The following is an 11,475-nucleotide window of genomic DNA, read 5'->3' on the forward strand; positions in this document are numbered from 1 at the left end:
AAGGTGAAATTATTTTTAAAATTTTATTTAAAAAATAAATAATGTGTACTGATAGCATTTTAACTACGTTGCAGATATGAAACAAACAGACAATCATAACATCAGTCAAAAATATCAAATTCCCAGTTTATAATAAAAAAACAACTTTATAAGAGGTTTTAAAAAAAGGTTCAATTTGACTCAACATTCCATGATGTACACTAAGGCATTGTTGGCAGAATAGTGGGATGCAGTTCAATGCATGATTAATATACTGTAATTCACCAACACATTTCTTGGTAGTCCCAAAAATATTGCTATCAGGCCTGCGAAATTGTTTGTTGCCTCCATTCTTTACGCACTGTTTCAGTTTCAATTACTCAATATTCTGGACAAGAATTCATGAATGTAACTATGGCTGGGAATGTCAATACAATCAAACTAGCAAGGGCAATGATCACAAGTCAGTCATAATGTGGCTAATAGGCTAGCTTATCTAATGTAGCAAGCTAAAAATATGGAGCCTACAGTTAGATAGATAGCTAGCTAGCTAGGAGGATGTCATGCCATTGGAGGAATGGGTGAGTGACTGACTTTTTCCCCTCATATCGTTTTTCAGTGGCTATACACAGATAGAGATGCAGGTGTCATTCGGTTAGCTAGCATGAACTTGAACGACTGTTATTCAGTTAGCATATCTCTTGCATTTGCAAATTCAGATCAACTGATGAATTTCCGAATGTGTAACACCCGCTGAATATGACCGGTGTCAGTAAATGTAGACAAAAATAGTAATAGTTAGTCAAGAACGCTCTAGATAACATGTAAACAGCCTAACCAGATCTGCTACGGCAAGGACAATGGTCAAAGTGAGGTGTTCTCTCATTTGTGTCTGGAAGGAGCTAGCTAGCAAGCTAGCCAACTTTAGCCAGTTAGCCTGGGTGCTTGGTTGGGACAAGCATGTATTGGCAGGCAAGCTTCAGAAGGACGTGGAGGCTATAATTCCCCATCATTTATCAGTGCAATTTTGATGGCCAACCAGGTGAAACATTTTGAGATGGTTTATCTAACGTCCTTCATTAGATTTGAGCTCACCTTGATCTGGCTAGCATTAGTTGTTGATCTTGTTGTTGTTCATGTGCATAACTGAGGGAGATAGAGTCTACCTTTTCATGGCTCTGATCAATAAGACTGTAAAGTCCCCAAATGTAAGAGGACTCCCGTGGTGTTTACGTATTTGCAGAAATCCATTCAGGTGTATTTTGTGGCTTTTGGTGAATGCGTTCTAATGATCTAAAGTCATCCAAAGTTCAAAGTGAATGATGGCAGGCCCATGTGGCAAATGGCTTGTTTGTATAAAGGCCTACTGTAGCTCTGATTGGATGTAGTGCACCGGTCTGTGTAGACTCCTGTCCCAGATATTTTTATTCTGTTTTATCTATTAATTGTCCAAACTCACGGACGCTTTCACACTATATTGCAATAGAATGCCCACAAATGCCTTAGTATACGTAATTCCCAAACATTCTAAGAACTTATGAAAACATGAAAATGACCATACCGTCTACCGAATACCAGCACTGTAGTAACTATTACACTCAACTGAACGACTTGATTAGTGTAGTGTTAGCTAGCTACATAGTTGTCTTTGCTGTCTTCGTATCCAAGATAATTGTGTAGTTTAGAGTGTGTAGACTTAGAGTGATTATCTTAATTTACCGAGGTTAGCTAGCCAGCTATTTGTCGTCCTTAACGTAGGAGATACTGCTAGCTAGCTAGCCAACAGCTAGCCAACGTCTACCGAATAGAACGTCAACAACCCGGTCAACATTCCGCTTTGCTCCACAGGTAGTATCACATTTTCATTTCACTTCATTACAGTACAACGGTTTGATTTGTTTGATCGTAGCTAGCTAGCTACATAGCCGTCTTTGTATCAAAGACAATTGTGTAGTCTAGAGCGATTTTCTAGGTTAGCTAGCCAGCTATTGTCGTTCTTTTAACGTAACGTAACGTAATCAACACTGCTAGCTAGCCAGCTAGCCCCCGAATAGCAGCACTGTAGAAACTATTACACTCGACGGAACGACTTGATTAGTGTAGTGTCAACAACGCAGCCACTGCCAGCTAGCCTACAAAGTCAACAACGCAGCCACTGCCAGCTAGCCTACTCCAGCAGTACTGTATCATTTCAATCATTTTAGTCAATAAGATTCTTGCTACGTAAGCTTAACTTTCTGAACATTCGAGACGTGTAGTCCACTTGTCATTCCAATCTCCTTTGCATTAGCGTAGCCTCTTCTGTAGCCTGTCAACTATGTGTCTATCTATCCCTGTTCTCTCCTCTCTGCACAGACCATACAAACGCTCCACACCACGTGGCCGCGGCCACCCTAATCTGGTGGTCCCAGCGCGCACGACCCACGTGGAGTTCCAGGTCTCCGGTAGCCTCTGGAACTGCTGATCTGCGGCCAACAAGGCAGAGTTCATCTCAGCCTATGCCTCCCTCCAGTCCCTCGACTTCTTGGCACTGACGGAAACATGGATCACCACAGATAACACTGCTACTCCTACTGCTCTCTCTTCGTCCGCCCACGTGTTCTCGCACACCCCGAGAGCTTCTGGTCAGCGGGGTGGTGGCACCGGGATCCTCATCTCTCCCAAGTGGTCATTCTCTCTTTCTCCCCTTACCCATCTGTCTATCGCCTCCTTTGAATTCCATGCTGTCACAGTTACCAGCCCTTTCAAGCTTAACATACTTATCATTTATCGCCCTCCAGGTTCCCTCGGAGAGTTCATCAATGAGCTTGATGCCTTGATAAGCTCCTTTCCTGAGGACGGCTCACCTCTCACAGTCCTGGGCGACTTTAACCTCCCCACGTCTACCTTTGACTCATTCCTCTCTGCCTCCTTCTTTCCACTCCTCTCCTCTTTTGACCTCACCCTCTCACCTTCCCCCTACTCACAAGGCAGGCAATACGCTCGACCTCATCTTTACTAGATGCTGTTCTTCCACTAACCTCATTGCAACTCCCCTCCAAGTCTCCGACCACTACCTTGTATCCTTTTCCCTCTCGCTCTCATCCAACACTTCCCACACTGCCCCTACTCGGATGGTATCGCGCCGTCCCAACCTTCGCCCTCTCTCCCCCGCTACTCTCTCCTCTTCCATCCTATCATCTCTTCCCTCTGCTCAAACCTTCTCCAACCTATCTCCTGATTCTGCCTCCTCAACCCTCCTCTCTTCCCTTTCTGCATCCTTTGACTCTCTATGTCCCCTATCCTCCAGGCCGGCTCGGTCCTCCCCTCCCGCTCCGTGGCTCGACGACTCATTGCGAGCTCACAGAACAGGGCTCCGGGCAGCCGAGCGGAAATGGAGGAAAACTCGCCTCCCTGCGGACCTGGCATCCTTTCACTCCCTCCTCTCTACATTTTCCTCCTCTGTCTCTGCTGCTAAAGCCACTTTCTACCTCTCTAAATTCCAAGCATCTGCCTCTAACCCTAGGAAGCTCTTTGCCACCTTCTCCTCCTTCCTGAATCCTCCCCCCCCCTCCTCCCTCTCTGCAGATGACTTCGTCAACCATTTTGAAAAGAAGGTCGACGACATCCGATCCTCGTTTGCTAAGTCAAACGACACCGCTGGTTCTGCTCACACTGCCCTACCCTGTGCTCTGACCTCTTTCTCCCCTCTCTCTCCAGATGAAATCTCGCTTCTTGTGACGGCCGGCCGCCCAACAACCTGCCCGCTTGACCCTATCCCCTCCTCTCTTCTCCAGACCATTTCCGGAGACCTTCTCCCTTACCTCACCTCGCTCATCAACTCATCCCTGACCGCTGGCTACGTCCCTTCCGTCTTCAAGAGAGCGAGAGTTGCACCACTTCTGAAAAACACCTACACTCGATCCCTCCGATGTCAACAACTACAGACCAGTATCCCTTCTTTCTTTTCTCTCCAAAACTCTTGAACGTGCCGTCCTTGGCCAGCTCTCCCGCTATCTCTCTCAGAATGACCTTCTTGATCCAAATCAGTCAGGTTTCAAGACTAGTCATTCAACTGAGACTGCTCTTCTCTGTATCACGGAGGCGCTCCGCACTGCTAAAGCTAACTCTCTCTCCTCTGCTCTCATCCTTCTAGACCTATCGGCTGCCTTCGATACTGTGAACCATCAGATCCTCCTCTCCACCCTCTCCGAGTTGGGCATCTCCGGCGCAGCCCACGCTTGGATTGCGTCCTACCTGACAGGTCGCTCCTACCAGGTGGCGTGGCGAGAATCTGTCTCCTCACCACGCGCCCTCACCACTGGTGTCCCCCAGGTGTCCCCCTCTCCTATTCTCGCTATACACCAAGTCACTTGGCTCTGTCATAACCTCACATGGTCTCTCCTATCATTGCTATGCAGACGACACACAATTAATCTTCTCCTTTCCCCCTTCTGATGACCAGGTGGCGAATCGCATCTCTGCATGTCTGGCAGACATATCAGTGTGGATGACGGATCACCACCTCAAGCTGAACCTCGGCAAGACGGAGCTGCTCTTCCTACCGGGGAAGGACTGCCCGTTCCATGATCTCGCCATCACGGTTGACAACTCCATTGTGTCCTCCTCCCAGAGCGCTAAGAACCTTGGCGTGATCCTAGACAACACCCTGTCGTTCTCAACTAACATCAAGGCGGTGGCCCGTTCCTGTAGGTTCATGCTCTACAACATCCGCAGAGTACGACCCTGCCTCACACAGGAAGCGGCGCAGGTCCTAATCCAGGCACTTGTCATCTCCCGTCTGGATTACTGCAACTCGCTGTTGGCTGGGCTCCCTGCCTGTGCCATTAAACCCCTACAACTCATCCAGAAAGCCGCAGCCCGTCTGGTGTTCAACCTTCCCAAGTTCTCTCACGTCACCCCGCTCCTCCGCTCTCTCCACTGGCTTCCAGTTGAAGCTCGCATCCGCTACAAGACCATGGTGCTTGCCTACGGAGCTGTGAGGGGAACGGCACCGCAGTACCTCCAGGCTCTGATCAGGCCCTACACCCAAACAAGGGCACTGCGTTCATCCACCTCTGGCCTGCTCGCCTCCCTACCACTGAGGAAGTACAGTTCCCGCTCAGCCCAGTCAAAACTGTTCGCTGCTCTGGCCCCCCAATGGTGGAACAAACTCCCTCACGACGCCAGGACAGCGGAGTCAAACACCACCTTCCGGAGACACCTGAAACCCCACCTCTTTAAGGAATACCTAGGATAGGACAAAGTAATCCTTCTCACCCCCCCCCCTTAAATGATTTAGATGCACTATTGTAAAGTGGCTGTTCCACTGGATGTCATAAGGTGAATTCACCAATTTGTAAGTCGCTCTGGATAAGAGCGTCTGCCAAATGACTTAAATGTAAATGTAAAATATCTAAGTGGTCGCCTCCTGGGGGTGTATTTCAATAATATTTAATGTTGCTAAAATGCTGTCAGTTCTACTTTAAATGCAACAATGTTTCACACACACAAGTTATTTTCAAAGAGATGGCTAACAACAGCAAGCGCGCTGCAATAAAAAACACAGTTCCACTCATCAGATGATGATCATTTGAAACAACTTCTTGTTGAAAGTTATTATTGAAAAGGGAGAAGCTAACAAATTAGCAACAACATCCTCTTTGATAGCACCTGCTGCAGCCGCTGCAAATTAGCCAACAACAAAAGCTAGCTAGCTAGACCGTCGGAAAAACTACAGCTCGCTTTTGCACAGTGACCTGTTGGCCTTCACAAGGGCAGAAGATTCCATACGTTTTTGTAAGAACGGTCCCACCCATTAAGTGAAAATGTTATTGGTTGATTCCACTGTCACTCCAAAAAATGTCCCTTATTCATTTGAATGACAGATGCCTTTATCTAGCTTCTGATAAAACATTGACGTTCTGATTAAGTGTTTTAAACTCAGTGTTCTCATTCCATTAACTTATGTTCCAACTGAAAGCAAGACCTCGCCTATTCCTCTGGTCTTAAAATGATAAACTTAGTAAGTGATTTAAACTAACAACAGCTGCTTGAAATCACTGTCCAACAAATAAACATTTCTCTTCAAATGTAATTTCGTAGTTGAGGCAGACATTGGGCAGTTTGAACAAGCCTGATTTCTACTCAAAGATATTGACCGTAGCACTGCAGTAACTGCATATCCCTATTTTCACTTGACACACATGATTACAGGGCAGACACAAACGACGAGAAAGAAAGAGGGCAAAAATGTGTGTCTGCATTTTTAAATGTCGTTATGTTTATTTTACAGATACTACGTTCTGAATGGACACACACACACATTATCCCTAACCCCTTCTCTCTTATCAAAGGAGATTCGGGAAGTGAGTGTTCTTGTGTTGTGGCTTGAAGCCCCTGCCTTAGGGCACCATGAACCATCTTCATGGGTTATTATGTGTTCAACGTAAACAATGGTTTTCTACAGTAGGCCTGGCGGAGTGAATTGTCATGTAGATTTACTTGATTTATTTACAGTTTAGTCATTTAGCAGATGCTTGTATCCAGAGCGGCTTACAGTTAGTTATGGATTGAAGTTAAGTTATGTGTCATGCACCGCGTATAAAGATTATTCAAAATAATATAAGGACACAGCAAAAATATTACTTTCTTCACCAACAAGCCTCAATAATACCCAGCACACATGCAAATATATATGACACCGAGCAGCATATAAATATATATAACACCCAGTAAATATATATATATATATAACAATCAGCATAGAGATATATGCAACACCCAACATATACAGTACCAATAAAAAGTTGGGACACACCTACTCATTAAAGGGGGTTTCTTTAAAAAAACTATTTTCTACATTGTAGAATAATAGTGAAGACATCAAAACTATGAAATAACACAAATAGAATCATGTAGTAACCAAAAAGGTGTAAAACAATTATTCAAAGTAGCCTCCTTGATGACAGCTTTGCACACTCTTGGCATTCTCTCAACCAGCTTCATGAGGTAGTCACCTAGAATGGATTACAATTAAAGGTAAATTTGTGGAATTTGTTTCCTCCTTAATGCGTTTGAGGCAATCAGTTGTGTTGTGACAAGTTAGGGGTGGTATACAGAAGATAGCCCTATTTGGTAAAAGAGCAAGTCCATATTATGGCAACAGCAGCTCAAATAAGCAAAGAGAAAAGACAGTCCATCGTTACTTTAAGACATGAAGGTCAGCAAATACGGAACATTTAAGGAACTTTTAAAGTTTCTTCGAGTGCAGTCTCAAAAACCATCAAGCGCTATGATGAAACTAGCTCTCATGAGAAAGAAAGGAGGACACAGAGTTTCCTCTGCTGCAGAGGACAAGTTCATTAGAATTACCAGCCTCAGACATTGCAGCCCAAATAAATGCTTCACAGAGTTCAAGTAACAGACACATCTCAACATCAACTGTTAAGAGGAGACTACGTGAATCAGGCCTTCATGGTCGAATTGCTGCAAAGAAACCACTACTAAAGGACAAAAATAATAAGAAGAGACTTCCTTATGTCAAGAAACATGAGCAATAGACTTTAGAACGGTGGAAATCTGTCCGTTGGTCTGATGAGTCCAAATTTCAGATTTTTGGTTCTAACCGCCGTGCCTTTGTGAGACACAGAATAGGTGAACGGATGATCTACACATGTGTGGTTCCCACCATGAAGAATGGAGGAAGAGGTGTGATGGTGTGGGGGTGCTTTGCTGGTGACACTGTCTGTGATTATTTAGAATTCAAGGCACACTTAACCAGCATGGCTACAACAGCATTCTGCAGCGATACGCCATCCCAACTGGTTTGCACTTAGTGGGACTATCATTTGTTTTTCAGCAGGACAATGACACAAAACACCTCCAGGCTGTGTAATGCTATTTGACCAAGAAGGAGAGTGTTGGAAAGCTGCATCAAATGACCTGGCCTCCACAATCACCTGACCTCAACCCAATTGAGATGTTTCGGGATGATTTGGACTGCAGAGTGAAGGAAAAGCAACGAACAAGTGCTCAGCATATGTGGGAACTCCTTCAAGACTGTTTGAAAAGCATTCCAGGTGAAGCTGGTTGAGAGGATGCCAAGAGTGTGGAAAGCTGTCATCAAGGCAAAGGGTGGCTGCTTTAAAAAATATTAAATGTAAAATATATTTTAATATAATAACACTTTTTTGGTTACTACATGATTCCATATGTGATATTTTATAGTGTTGATGTCTTCACTATTATTCTACAATGTGAAAATAGTACGAATAAAGGAAAACCCTTCAACGAGTAGATCTGTACAAACTTTTGACTTGTACTGTATACAACACCCAGCATATATAAGAACAAATATATATATATATATATATATATATATACAGTGCCTTGCGACAGTATTCGGCCCCCTTGAACTTTGCGACCTTTGCCACATTTCAGGCTTCAAACATAAAGATATAAAACTGTATTTTTTTGTGAAGAATCAACAACAAGTGGGACACAATCATGAAGTGGAACGACATTTATTGGATATTTCAAATTTTTTATCAAATCAAAAACTGAAAAATTGGGCGTGCAAAATTATTCAGCCCCCTTAAGTTAATACTTTGTTGCTGCGATTACAGCTGTAAGTCGCTTGGGGTATGTCTCTATCAGTTTTGCACATCGAGAGACTGAAATTTTTTCCCATTCCTCCTTGCAAAACAGCTCGAGCTCAGTGAGGTGGTATGGAGAGCATTTGTGAACAGCAGTTTTCAGTTCTTACCACAGATTCTCGATTGGATTCAGGTCTGGACTTTGACTTGGCCATTCTAACACCTGGATATGTTTATTTTTGAACCATTCCATTGTAGATTTTGCATTATGTTTTGGATCATTGTCTTGTTGGAAGACAAATCTCCGTCCCAGTCTCAGGTCTTTTGCAGACTCGTCAGGTTTTCTTCCAGAATGGTCCTGTATTTGGCTCCATCCATCTTCCCATCAATTTTAACCATATTCCCTGTCCCTGCTGAAGAAAAGCAGGCCCAAACCATGATGCTGCCACCACCATGTTTGACAGTGGTGATGGTGTGTTCAAGGTGATGAGCTGTTTTGCAAGGAGGAATGGGAAAAAATTTCAGTCTCTCGATGTGCAAAACTGATAGAGACATACCCCAAGCGACTTACAGCTGTAATCGCAGCAAAAGGTGGCGCTACAAAGTATTAACTTAAGGGGGCTGAATAATTTTGCACGCACAATTTTTCAGTTTTTGATTTGTTCAAAAAGTTTGAAATATCCAATAAATGTCATTCCACTTCATGATTGTGTCCCACTTGTTGTTGATTCTTCACAAAAAAATACAGTTTTATATCTTTATGTTTGAAGCCTGAAATGTGGCAAAAGGTCGCAAAGTTCAAGGGGGCCGAATACTTTCGCAAGGCACTGTATATATGCTGAGTGTTTTATATATAAAAAAAAATTAGAACTGTTTGGCCATAATGACCATCGTTATGTTTTGGAGGAAAAGGTGTGAGGCTTGCAAGCCGAAAAACATCATCCTAACCATGAAGCACGGATGTGGAAACATCATGTTGTGGGGTGCTGCAGGAGGGATTGATGCACTTCACAAAATAGATGGCTTCATGAGGTAGGAAAATTATGAGGATATATTTAATCAAAATCTCAAGACATCAGTCAGGAAGTTAAAGACTGGTTGCAAATGGGTCTTCCAAATGGACAATGACCCCAAGCATACTTCCAAAGTTGTGGCAAAATGGCTTAAGGACAACAAAGTCAAGGTATTGGAGTGGCCATCACAAAGCCCTGAACTCAATCCTATAGAACATTTGTGGGCAAAACTGAAAAAGCGTGTGCGAGCAAGGAGGCCTTATACACCTGACTCAGTTACACCAGCTCTGTCAGGAGGAATGGGCCAAAATTCACCAAACTTACTATTGGAAGCTACCTGAAACGTTTGACCCAAGTTAAACAATTTAAAGGCAATGCTACCAAATACTAATTGAGTGTATGTAAACTTCTGACCAACTGGGAATGTGATGAAAGAAATAGAAGCTCAAATAAATCATTCTCTCTACTATTATTGTCACGCCCTGGTCTTAGTATTTTGTGTTTTCTTTATTATTTGGGTCAGGCCAGGGTGTGACATGGGTTTATTATGTGGTGTGTTTTGTCTTGTTTTTTTTGTAGGTATTGGGATTGTGAATTAGTAGGGTTATCTAGAAAAGTCTATGGTTGCCTAAAGTGGTTCTCAATCAGAGGCAGGTGTTTATCATTGTCTCTGATTGGGAACCATATTTAGGCAGCCATATTCTTTGAGTGTTTCGTGGGTGATTGTTCCTGTCTCTGTGTTACTGTGTTAGATTGCACCAGTATAGGCTGTTTCGGTTTTCGTGTTATGTATCTTGGTTTTGTATTGTTCGTGTTTATTTGTTATTAAACATGTATGAAAATTACCACGCTGCATTTTGGTCCGACCCTTGCTACACCTCATCGTCGTCAGAGGAGGAGATAAAGTGGAGATCTTAAGTGACCTAAAACAGGCTATTTGTACTAGGATTAAATATCAGAAATTGTGATAAACTTCCGACTTCAACTGTATATATATATATCAAAAGTTTGGACACAACTACTCACTCATTAGATTTTCTTAATATTTGATGTTTTCTAGATTGTAGAATAATAGTGAAGACATCAAAACTATGACATTTGTTCTTCAAAGTAGCCACCGTTTGCCTTGATGACAGCTTTGCACACTCTTTGCATTCTCTCAACCAGCTTCCTGAGGAATGCTTTTCCAACAGTCTTGAAGGAGTTCCCACATATGCTGAGCACTTGTTGGATGCTTTTCCTTCACTCTGCAGTCTAACTCATCCCACATCTTCTCAATTCGGTCAGGTGGTCAAGTTATTGTGGAGGCCAGGTCATCTGATGCAGCACCATCACTTTTCTTCTCGATCAAATAGCCCTTACACAGCCTGGAGGTGTGTTTTGGGCAATTTTCCTGTTTAAAAACAAATGATTGGTCCATTAATTGCAAACCAGATGGGATTACGTATCACTGCAGAATGCTGGTTAAGTGTGCCTTGAATTTGAAGTAAATCATCAACATTGTCACCAGCAAAGCACCCGCACACCATCACACCTCCTCCTCCATGCTTCATGGTGGGAACCACACATGCATTGATCATCCTTTCATCTACTCTGCATCTCACAAAGACACTGCGGTTGGATCCATGAACTTATCCTCTGCAGAAGAGGTAACTCTGGGTCTTCCTTTTTTTGTGGCGGTCCTCTTGAGAGCGGTTTCATCATTTCGCTTGATGATTTTTGCAACTGCACTTGAAGAAACTTTCAAAGTTATTGACATTTTCCAAATTGACTGACCTTCATGTCTTAAAGTAATGATGAACTGTCATTTATCTTTGCTTATTTGAGCTGTTCTTGCCATAATATGGACTTGCTCTTTTACCAAATATTGCTATCTTCTGTGTATCACTCTATCTTGTCACAACACA

The sequence above is a fragment of the Oncorhynchus masou genome, chromosome 24 (genome assembly GCF_036934945.1).
Source record: "Oncorhynchus masou masou isolate Uvic2021 chromosome 24, UVic_Omas_1.1, whole genome shotgun sequence".
Classification (NCBI taxonomy): domain Eukaryota; kingdom Metazoa; phylum Chordata; class Actinopteri; order Salmoniformes; family Salmonidae; genus Oncorhynchus; species Oncorhynchus masou.